Source organism: Oncorhynchus mykiss, unplaced genomic scaffold (assembly GCF_013265735.2).
Source record: "Oncorhynchus mykiss isolate Arlee unplaced genomic scaffold, USDA_OmykA_1.1 un_scaffold_120, whole genome shotgun sequence".
NCBI classification, from domain to species: domain Eukaryota; kingdom Metazoa; phylum Chordata; class Actinopteri; order Salmoniformes; family Salmonidae; genus Oncorhynchus; species Oncorhynchus mykiss.
This window is the reverse complement of record NW_023493661.1, coordinates 356240-366794: the sequence shown is the minus strand read 5'-3', so window position 1 is coordinate 366794 and position 10555 is coordinate 356240. Positions and strand designations below refer to the sequence as shown.

The 10555-nt window shown below is 44.6% G+C and overlaps 1 long non-coding RNA gene across 25 annotated transcripts; it reads left to right on the top strand.

The window, feature by feature from the left end:
• The first annotated feature begins 8465 nt into the window (after window positions 1-8465).
• On the top strand, window positions 8466-10431 carry LOC118947063. 25 transcript variants are annotated; one of them, XR_005041658.1, is made up of 8 exons: window positions 8466-8657; window positions 9020-9200; window positions 9243-9299; window positions 9392-9459; window positions 9490-9608; window positions 9639-9974; window positions 10005-10122; window positions 10289-10431. It is a non-coding gene; the product is annotated as an uncharacterized LOC118947063 (long non-coding RNA). The 25 variants fall into 25 exon arrangements; XR_005041661.1 differs by having other exon boundaries at window positions 8468-8648; window positions 9088-9185; XR_005041654.1 differs by having other exon boundaries at window positions 8468-8648; window positions 9088-9200.
• Window positions 10432-10555: the final 124 nt, after the last annotated feature.

Sequence of the window (10555 nt, the reverse complement as noted above, 5' to 3'; positions counted from 1 at the left end):
GTGGGGAGAGCGAGAGAGAGAGAGACGGAGAGAGGGAGACAGAGAGAGAGAGAGAGAGAGAGAGAGAGAGAGAGAAGGGGGAGAGATAGAGGGAGGGAGGGGAGAGAGAGAGAGAGAAGGGGGAGCGATAGAAGGAGGGAGGGGAGAGAGAGAGAAGGGGGAGAGAGAGAGGGAGGGAGAGAAGAGGAGAGGCAGAGAGGGGGAAGAGCGAGTGAGAGAGACGGAGAGAGGAAGACAGAGAGAGAGAGAGAGAAGGGGGAGAGATAGAGGGAGGGAGGGGAGAGAGAGAGGGAGAGAGAAGGGGGAGAGATAGAGGGAGGGAGGTGAGAGAGAGAGAGGGAGGGAGGGGAGAGAGAGAGGGAGGGAGGTAGTGAGGTTGTAACTCAGTGTTATTTAGTTTCAGGGCTAGGACTAAAGCCACATAAATCTGTAGCCAAAGTATTTCTGACACTCCTCACACCAGCCAGCCAATCAGGAACAAACATTTATGACACTCTGCCCTCACGTGAGCCAATCAGGAACCAGCGCCTGGCTGACCTCTGACCCTTACAGGAAGTGAGATGGGAGATTGACGGTGCTCCTTCAAATCCTCTACGGAAGCTCTACTTCCTGTTTCCTGTCCTGGTCCACGATCACATTGATCTCTCAGACAGACAGACAGAAGAGGACAGCAGTCCTGGACACGTGTGTTGTGTGTTGTGTGTATTTGATCCCATATGCATCCGTCTGTTCAGATGCTTTCTGTCATGGATGTTGATAGACATGTCTTCATCTGCAGACAGACAGACAGACAGACAGACAGACAGACAGACAGACAGACAGACAGCAGAGCGGTGTGTGTTCTGTTTATCTCACGTTGTATATACAGAAAGTATTTTATTGCTGTGATGATGAAATAACTCTATGCATTAATCCACCACATTTTCTTCTAGAGATCTATAATGGTTGTTTTGTTACGTCATCCTCCTGTCTATAATGTTTGTTTTGTTCCGTCATCCTCCTGTCTATAATGGTTGTTTTGTTCCGTCATCCTCCTGTCTATAATGGTTGTTTTGTTACGTCATCCTCCTGTCTATAATGTTTGTTTTGTTCCGTCATCCTCCTGTCTATAATGGTTGTTTTGTTCCGTCATCCTCCTGTCTATAATGGTTGTTTTGTTCCGTCATCCTCCTGTCTATAATGGTTGTTTTGTTCCGTCATCCTCCTGTCTATAATGGTTGTTTTGTTCTGTCATCCTCCTGTCTATAATGGTTGTTTTGTTACGTCATCCTCCTGTCTATAATGTTTGTTTTGTTCCGTCATCCTCCTGTCTATAATGGTTGTTTTGTTCCGTCATCCTCCTGTCTATAATGGTTGTTTTGTTCCGTCATCCTCCTGTCTATAATGGTTGTTTTGTTCCGTCATCCTCCTGTCTATAATGGCTGTTTTGTTCCGTCATCCTCCTGTCTATAATGTTTGTTTTGTTCCGTCATCCTCCTGTCTATAATGGTTGTTTTGTTCCGTCATCCTCCTGTCTATAATGGTTGTTTTGTTCCGTCATCCTCCTGTCTATAATGTTTGTTTTGTTCCGTCATCCTCCTGTCTATAATGGTTGTTTTGTTCCGTCATCCTCCTGTCTATAATGGTTGTTTTGTGTTCTGTCATCCTCCTGTCTATAATGGTTGTTTTGTTCCGTCATCCTCCTGTCTATAATGTTTGTTTTGTTCTGTCATCCTCCTGTCTATAATGGTTGTTTTGTTCCGTCATCCTCCTGTCTATAATGGTTGTTTTGTTCCGTCATCCTCCTGTCTATAATGGTTGTTTTGTTCCGTCATCCTCCTGTCTATAATGGTTGTTTTGTTCCGTCATCCTCCTGTCTATAATGGTTGTTTTGTTCCGTCATCCTCCTGTCTATAATGGTTGTTTTGTTCCGTCATCCTCCTGTCTATAATGTTTGTTTTGTTCTGTCATCCTCCTGTCTATAATGGTTGTTTTGTTCCGTCATCCTCCTGTCTATAATGGTTGTTTTGTTCCGTCATCCTCCTGTCTATAATGTTTGTTTTGTTCCGTCATCCTCCTGTCTATAATTTTTGTTTTGTTCCGTCATCCTCCTGTCTATAATGTTTGTTTTGTTCTGTCATCCTCCTGTCTATAATGGTTGTTTTGTTCCGTCATCCTCCTGTCTATAATTTTTGTTTTGTTCCGTCATCCTCCTGTCTATAATGGTTGTTTTGTTTTATAAAGTAGAAGAGGAGGCCTCACCTGAACACTGTTCTCTGTTATTCAAACAAGTTCACTTTACTCAAACAGTAACCAAGGAGATCAGTTCGGAATCTTGAACTCGTGTTTTTTATGAGTTAACGGAACTTTAAACCAAGTCAATTCCTGTTACTTCATTATGAATTTTTTCATGTTATATTTGAGTCAAATGTTTAAGCTTTGACTGTGTCTGATGCTCTCTGCCGGGGATGAGATTAGGTTTATTTCTAGGGTGAGGAGGAGGGGAAGAAGAAGGAGGAGGAGAGGAGAGGAGAGGAGAGGAGAGGAGAGGAGAGGAGGGGAGGGGAGGGGAGGGGAGGGGAGGGGAAGAAGAAGGAGGAGGTGGAGAGGAGAGGAGAGGAGAGGAGGGGAAGAAGAAGGAGGAGAGGAGAGGAGGGGAAGAAGAAGGAGGAGAGGAGAGGAGAGGAGAGGAAGAAGAAGGAGGAGAGGAGAGGGGGGGAAGGGGAGGAAGAGGAGAGGAGGTGGGCTGAGAGGAGAGGAGAGGAGAGGAGAGGAGAGGAGAGGAGAGGAGGTGGGCTGAGATGTGTTAGTGTAGATATCTACAGACAACCAAACGAATCCACCTGTAGTCAAAGTACAGTAATGTCTCTGTTCCTAACGGTCCCTTTACAACGTGACTCATGTTGTTCCTAGTTACAGTAACCATCCCTTTACTGACGGGTGTCTCCTATCCACAGAGTCGACCCGTCAGCCCTGTCTGAGGGTTGGGTAGATACAACACATCTAGGGGTATCTGTAGTCCACCTGTTTTACATACCTAACCTGCTATACACGGGGCTGTGACAGTATCATGCATCTCTCTCCAGCAGCCTAACGCCGTACTCAGGTCATATCCACTTGTAGAGATGGAAACCCAAACACCAACCACTCCTCACTATCACCTTACCCGATACTAATGTTAACCCTAACCCCTGACCCTAACCCTGACCCCTGTATCCCTAACCCCTGACCCTGTATCCCTAACCCCTGTATCCCTGACCCCTGTATCCCTGACCCCTGTAGCCCTAGCCCAGTCAGTCTCTATATAGTAGGAGACCATATCAGACTGGTGGATCCCAGTCAGTCTCTATATAGTAGGAGATCATATCAGACTAGTAGATGCCAGCCAGTCTCTATATAGTAGATCCCAGCCTGTCTCTACATAGTAGATCAGAGTCAGTCTCTATATAGTAGGAGATCATATCAGCCTGGTAGATCCCAGTCAGTCTCTATATAGTGGATCCCAGTCAGTCTCTATATAGTAGGAGACCATATCAGACTGGTAGATCCCAGTCAGTCTCTATATAGTAGATCCCAGCCAGTCTCTATATAGTAGATCCCAGCCAGTCTCTATATAGTAGGAGACCATAGCCTGTCTCTATATAGTAGATCCCATCCAGTCTCCATATAGTAGGAGACCATATCAGACTGGTAGATCCCAGTCAGTCTCTATATAGTGGATCCCAGTCAGTCTCTATATAGTAGATCCCAGCCAGTCTCTATATAGTAGATCCCAGCCAGTCTCTATATAGTAGGAGACCATATCAGACTGGTAGATCCCAGTCAGTCTCTATATAGTAGATCCCAGTCAGTCTCTATATAGTAGATCCCAGTCAGTCTCTATATAGTAGATCCCAGTCAGTCTCTATATAGTAGGAGATCATATCAGACTGGTAGATCCCAGCCAGTCTCTATATAGTAGGAGACCAGTCAATCTCTATATAGTAGGAGACCAGTCAGTCTCTATATTGTAGGAGACTAGAGATCAGAGTCAACCCCGCCCTCCATCTCTAACCCTGCCCTCCATCTCTAACCCCGCCCTCCATCTCTAAACCCTGCCCTCCATCTCTAAACCCCGCCCACCCCTGTACCATGTCACCCTTACCGGGTCACCAGCAGTATGCATGTAAATTATGATTATATATCAAGAGAATAGATCCGTAAACATGTTATTTATCAGTAGGGAGGAGCTTCCTGTTTCTCCTTCTATTCTACCCTGTTCGATCTCACTGCGGAGAACAGAAGAGACTTTTGATTGGATGATGAGACAACGTTTGTTTACTAGGAAGTAAAAGCCTGGCGTCAGTCTGACTGACCCCCCCCCCCCCCCTCCCATGTCAACTAGTTTGACCCCTGAACTTTAGAGTCAGAGTTGTCTCCAGCTATAGAATCTCCTGTCATATTTATAATTGATTTAGAGACAGGTGTTTTTGTTCATTATCATAGTAGTCAATACAATTTGGTAGAAAAATCATTATAATAATTCTGAAGAGTTTGACAGATGGATTTGAATCCTCAGATTTATTTATTTTTTATGAGGAATTGTTTTGGACTATTTGCATGTTGCTGAGAAGAAGAACAAAGATATTTAAAAAAAGGAAAAGATATCCGGATGTTGTTTTTTTTACATTCTTTTGATAAATTAAAATGTCCAGATGTTTCCGATGTTTGTAGACTGCCTATCTCAATGTACTGGGCTCAGTTTGATCGGTAACGGGGCTGTAATACTGATTTAAACATGATTTATTATTGTCCAATGCAAGATGTGCTGGGTGTGGTTTTAGTGTGTATCTACTGAGACCGTTGGTTGGATACCGGCCAAGCTGTCGCAGAGAGGGAACCATGGAAACAGGTTGTGGGTGTGGTTTATCTCAGAACCCCAGAAGTCAGATGTTGAGCGCTTCCCCACCTGATCAGTCCACTAGTTACCCTACAAGTTATTTCCAGAGAATCTGATGTGTGTTAAAACTCAGTATGAAATAAACCCTAATAAAGATTTATTACATAACGTCTGGTGATGATGATGATGATGGTGATGATGATGATAATGGTGATGATGGCTCTTTGGCATTGAGGTGGATCTGTGCTCCTATCTGATAAAATACTAATTATAACGAGACCGAGTGTTTTTAAAACCGCACCAGCAGGCTTCAGGAAGATCTAGAACCAGCCTTCAGGAAGATCTAGAACCAGTTTTGAGGATGTTGTAGAACCAGGCTTCAGGAAGATCTAGAACCAGGCTTCAGGATGTTGTAGAACCAGGCTTCAGGAAGTTCTAGAGCCAGGCTTCAGGACATTGTAGAACCAGGCTTAAGGAAGTTCTAGAACCAGGCTTCAGGAAGTTCTAGAGCCAGGCTTCAGGACGTTGTAGAACCAGGCTTAAGGAAGTTCTAGAACCAGGCTTCAGAAAGATCTAGAACCATGCTTCAGGAAGTTCTAGAACCAGGCTTCAGGAAGATCTAGAACCAGGCTTCAGGAAGATCTAGAACCAGGCTTGAGGCCATTTTAGCTGTGATGAAACCTGACCTTCAATCTATCAGAAACCTTGTCGTTTTAACTCTTGAGAGACTGGAGGAGATGGAGGAAGATGAGGAGAAATAGAGGAGGAGGAGGGTGTGTTTTCTAGCTGTCAATAGACAAGCTAACTGTCTGCAATAATTTCCCTCTGATGCTCCCAGAACTGAGAGAGGGTTTCCGAGGCTGGAATACAACTGTACTTTTGACGTTGTTTTGTTGATGATTATTATAACGGTCAAACATTGTCCTGAAGGATGTTCCCTGTCGTCGAAAAAATAAACCTTTTTTTTTTATTCCTGAGCCGAAGGTGTCTGGTGTGTTTCTTCACAGAGCCCCTTGTGGGATAACAACTGTGTTATCAGCAGTCCCCACAGGATGGCGCCAGAGAGCAACATGTGTTTAAAATTGACTGTATTCTCAGCAGTCCCCACAGGATGGCGCCAGAGAGCAACATGTGTTTAATATTGACTGTATTCTCAGCAGTCCCCACAGGATGGCGCCAGAGAGCAACATGTGTTTAATATTGACTGTATTCTCAGCAGTCCCCACAGGATGGCGCCAGAGAGTAACATGTCTTTAATATTGACTGTGTTATCAGCAGTCCCCACAGGATGGCGCCAGAGAGCAACATGTCTTTAATATTGACTGTATTCTCAGCAGTCCCCATAGGATGGAGCCAGACTAACATGTCTTTAATATCGACTGTGTTATCAGCAGTCCCCACAGGATGGCGCTAGAGAGCAACATGTTTAATATTGACTGTATTCTCAACAGTCCCCACAGGATGGCGCTAGAAAGCAACATGTTTAATATTTACTGTATTCTCAGCAGTCCCCACAGGATGGCGCTAGAGAGTAACATGTGTTTAATATTGACTGCGTTATCAGCAGTCCCCACAGGATGGCACTAGAGAGCAACATGTTTAATATTGACTGTATTCTCAGCAGTCCCCACAGGATGGCGCTAGAGAGCAACATGTTTAATATTTACTGTATTCTCAGTAGTCCCCACAGGACGGCGCTAGAGAGTAACATGTGTTTAATATTGACTGTGTTATCAGCAGTACCCACAGGATGGCAATAGAGAGCAACATGTTTAATATTGACTGTGTTATCAGCAGTCCCCACAGGATGGCGCTAGAGAGCAACATGTTTAATATTGACTGTGTTATCAGCAGTCCCCACAGGATGGCGCTAGAGAGCAACATGTTTAATATTGACTGTATTCTCAGCAGTCCCCACAGGATGGCGCCAGAGAGCAACATGTCTTTAATATTGACTGTATTCTCAGCAGTCCCCACAGGATGGCGCTAGAGAGTACCATGTGTTTAATATTGACTGTATTCTCAGCAGTCCCCACAGGATGGCGCCAGACTAACATGTGCTTAATATTGACTGTGTTCTCAGCAGTCCCCACAGGATGGCGCCAGACTAACATGTCTTTAATATTGACTGTATTCTCAGCAGTCCCCACAGGATGGCGCTAGAGAGCAACATGTCTTTAATATTGACTGTATTCTCAGCAGTCCCCACAGGATGGAGAGAGAGAATAACGTGCTAATTAGTGTCAGATGATGATAACGATAGGGTGTCACTAGAGGTTAATATTGACTGTGTTCTCAGCAGTCCCCACAGGATGGCGCCAGAGAGCAACATGTCTTTAATATTGACTGTATTCTCAGCAGTCCCCACAGGATGGAGAGAGAATAACGTGCTAATTAGTGTCAGATGATGATAACGATAGGGTGTCGCTAGAGGTTAATATTGACTGTGTTCTCAGCAGTCCCCACAGGATGGCGCCAGAGAGCAACATGTCTTTAATATTGACTGTGTTATCAGCAGTCCCCACAGGATGGCGCTAGAGAGCAACATGTTTAATATTGACTGTATTCTCAGCAGTCCCCACAGGATGGCGCCAGAGAGCAACATGTCTTTAATATTGACTGTATTCTCAGCAGTCCCCACAGGATGGCGCTAGAGAGTACCATGTGTTTAATATTGACTGTATTCTCAGCAGTCCCCACAGGATGGCGCCAGACTAACATGTGCTTAATATTGACTGTGTTCTCAGCAGTCCCCACAGGATGGTGCCAGACTAACATGTCTTTAATATTGACTGTATTCTCAGCAGTCCCCACAGGATGGCGCTAGAGAGCAACATGTCTTTAATATTGACTGTATTCTCAGCAGTCCCCACAGGATGGAGAGAGAGAATAACGTGCTAATTAGTGTCAGATGATGATAACGATAGGGTGTCACTAGAGGTTAATATTGACTGTGTTCTCAGCAGTCCCCACAGGATGGTGCCAGAGAGCAACATGTCTTTAATATTGACTGTATTCTCAGCAGTCCCCACAGGATGGCGCTAGAGAGTACCATGTGTTTAATATTGACTGTATTCTCAGCAGTCCCCACAGGATGGCGCTAGAGAGCAACATGTTTAATATTGACTGTGTTATCAGCAGTCCCCACAGGATGGCGCTAGAGAGCAACATGTTTAATATTGACTGTATTCTCAGCAGTCCCCACAGGATGGCGCCAGAGAGCAACATGTCTTTAATATTGACTGTATTCTCAGCAGTCCCCACAGGATGGCGCTAGAGAGTACCATGTGTTTAATATTGACTGTATTCTCAGCAGTCCCCACAGGATGGCGCCAGACTAACATGTGCTTAATATTGACTGTGTTCTCAGCAGTCCCCACAGGATGGCGCCAGACTAACATGTCTTTAATATTGACTGTATTCTCAGCAGTCCCCACAAGATGGCGCTAGAGAGTAACATAACTGAGGTGTATAAATCCGTCGTTTACTCCAAACAATGTTGAGTTCCTATTTGGTCTTAAAATCAAAGTCGTGGTTTAGTTGTGTGTCTCACCCCCCAAAAAATAAATAAACAACTGGAAGAAATTGAAAGGAACTCGTCAGACTTCGTTCCACTTTCGATCATGAAAGAATCTACGTATAATTTATTAATTTGACCGTTAATTAACTAGGCAAGTCAGTTAAGAACACATTTTTATTTTCAATACTGGTCTAGGAACAGTGGGTAAACTGCCTTGTTCAGGGGCAGAACAAGGATCGGATAGTGTCGAGCAGAGTAGGGTAAGTTAAGGTGGGGTAGGTTAAGGTAGGGGATATATCTGGATAGTGTAGGTTAGGGTAAGTTAAGGTAGGATAGGTTAGGGTAGGTTAAGGTAGGGGTTATATTTGTATAGTGTAGGTTAGGGTAGGTTAAGGTGGGGTAGGTTAAGGTAGGGGTTATATTTGTATAGTGTAGGTTAGGGTAGGTTAAGGTGGGGTAGGTTAAGGTAGGGGTTATATTTGTATAGTGTAGGTTAGGGTAGGTTAAGGTGGGGTAGGTTAAGGTAGGGGTTATATCTGTATAGTGTAGGTTAGGGTAGGTTAAGGTGGGGTAGGTTAAGGTAGGGGTTATATCTGTATAGTGTAGGTTAGGGTAGGTTAAGGTGGGGTAGGTTAGGGTAGGTTAAGGTAGGGGATATATCTGGATAGTGTAGCGCAGAGTAGGGTAGGTTAAGGTGGCGTAGATTAAGGTGGGGTAGGTTAAGGTAGGGGATATATCTGGATAGTGTAGAGTAGGGTAGGTTAAGATAGGGGTTATATCTGGATAGTGTAGCGCAGAGTAGGGTAGGTTAAGGTGGGGTAGGTTAAGGTAGGGGTTATATCTGTATAGTGTAGGTTAGGGTAGGTTAAGGTGGGGTAGGTTAAGGTAGGGGTTATATCTGGATAGTGTAGAGTAGGGTAGGTTAAGGTGGGGTAGGTTAGGGTAGGTTAAGGTAGGGGTTATATCTGTATAGTGTAGGTTAGGGTAGGTTAAGGTGGGGTAGGTTAGGGTAGGTTAAGGTAGGGGTTATATCTGGATAGTGTAGCGCAGAGTAGGGTAGGTTAAGGTGGCGTAGATTAAGGTGGGGTAGATTAAGGTGGGGTAGATTAAGGTGGGGTAGGTTAAGGTAGGGGTTATATCTGGATAGTGTAGAGTAGGGTAGGTTAAGGTAGGGGTTATATCTGGATAGTGTAGCGCAGAGTAGGGTAGGTTAAGGTGGCGTAGATTAAGGTGGGGTAGATTAAGGTGGGGTAGATTAAGGTGGGGTAGGTTAAGGTAGGGGGTAATATCTGGATAGGGTAGAGCAGAGTAGGGTAGGTTAAGATGGGGTAGGTTAAGGTAGGGTAGGGTTAAGGTAGGGTAGGCTAAGGTAGGGGTTATATCTGGATAGTGTAGAGCAGAGTAGGGTAGGTTAAGGTAGGGTAGGTTAAGGTAGGGGATATAAATGGATAGTGTAGGTTAAGGTAGGGTAGGGTAGGTTAAGGTAGGGAGTTATATCTTGATAGTGTAGAGCAGGGTAGGTTAAGGTAGGGTAGGTTAAGGTACTGTAGGGTAGGTTAAGGTAGGGTAGGGTAGGTTAAGGTAGGGTAGGTTAAGGTAGGGAAGGTTAAGGTAGGGTAGGTTAAGGTAGGGGTTATATCTGGATAGTGTAGGTTAGGGTAAGTTAAGGTAGGATAGGTTAGGGTAGGTTAAGGTAGGGGTTATATTTGTATAGTGTAGGTTAGGGTAGGTTAAGGTGGGGTAGGTTAAGGTAGGGGTTATATCTGTATAGTGTAGGTTAGGGTAGGTTAAGGTGGGGTAGGTTAGGGTAGGGGTTATATCTGTATAGTGTAGGTTAGGGTAGGTTAAGCTAGGGTAGGTTAGGGTAGGTTAAGGTAGGGGTTATATCTGCATAGTGTAGGTTAGGGTAGGTTAAGGTGGGGTAGGTTAAGGTAGGGTAGGTTAAGGTAGGGGATTATATCTTGATAGTGTAGAGCAGGGTAGGTTAAGGTAGGGTAGGTTAGGTTAAGGTAGGTTAAGGTAGGGTAGGTTAAGGTAGGGTAGGTTAAGGTAGGGTAGGTTAAGGTAGGGTAGGTTAAGGTAGGGTAGGTTAAGGTAGGGTAAGTTAAGGTAGGGTAGGTTAAGGTAGGTTAGGTTAAGGTAGGGTAGGTTAAGGTAGGGTAGGTTAAGGTAGGGTA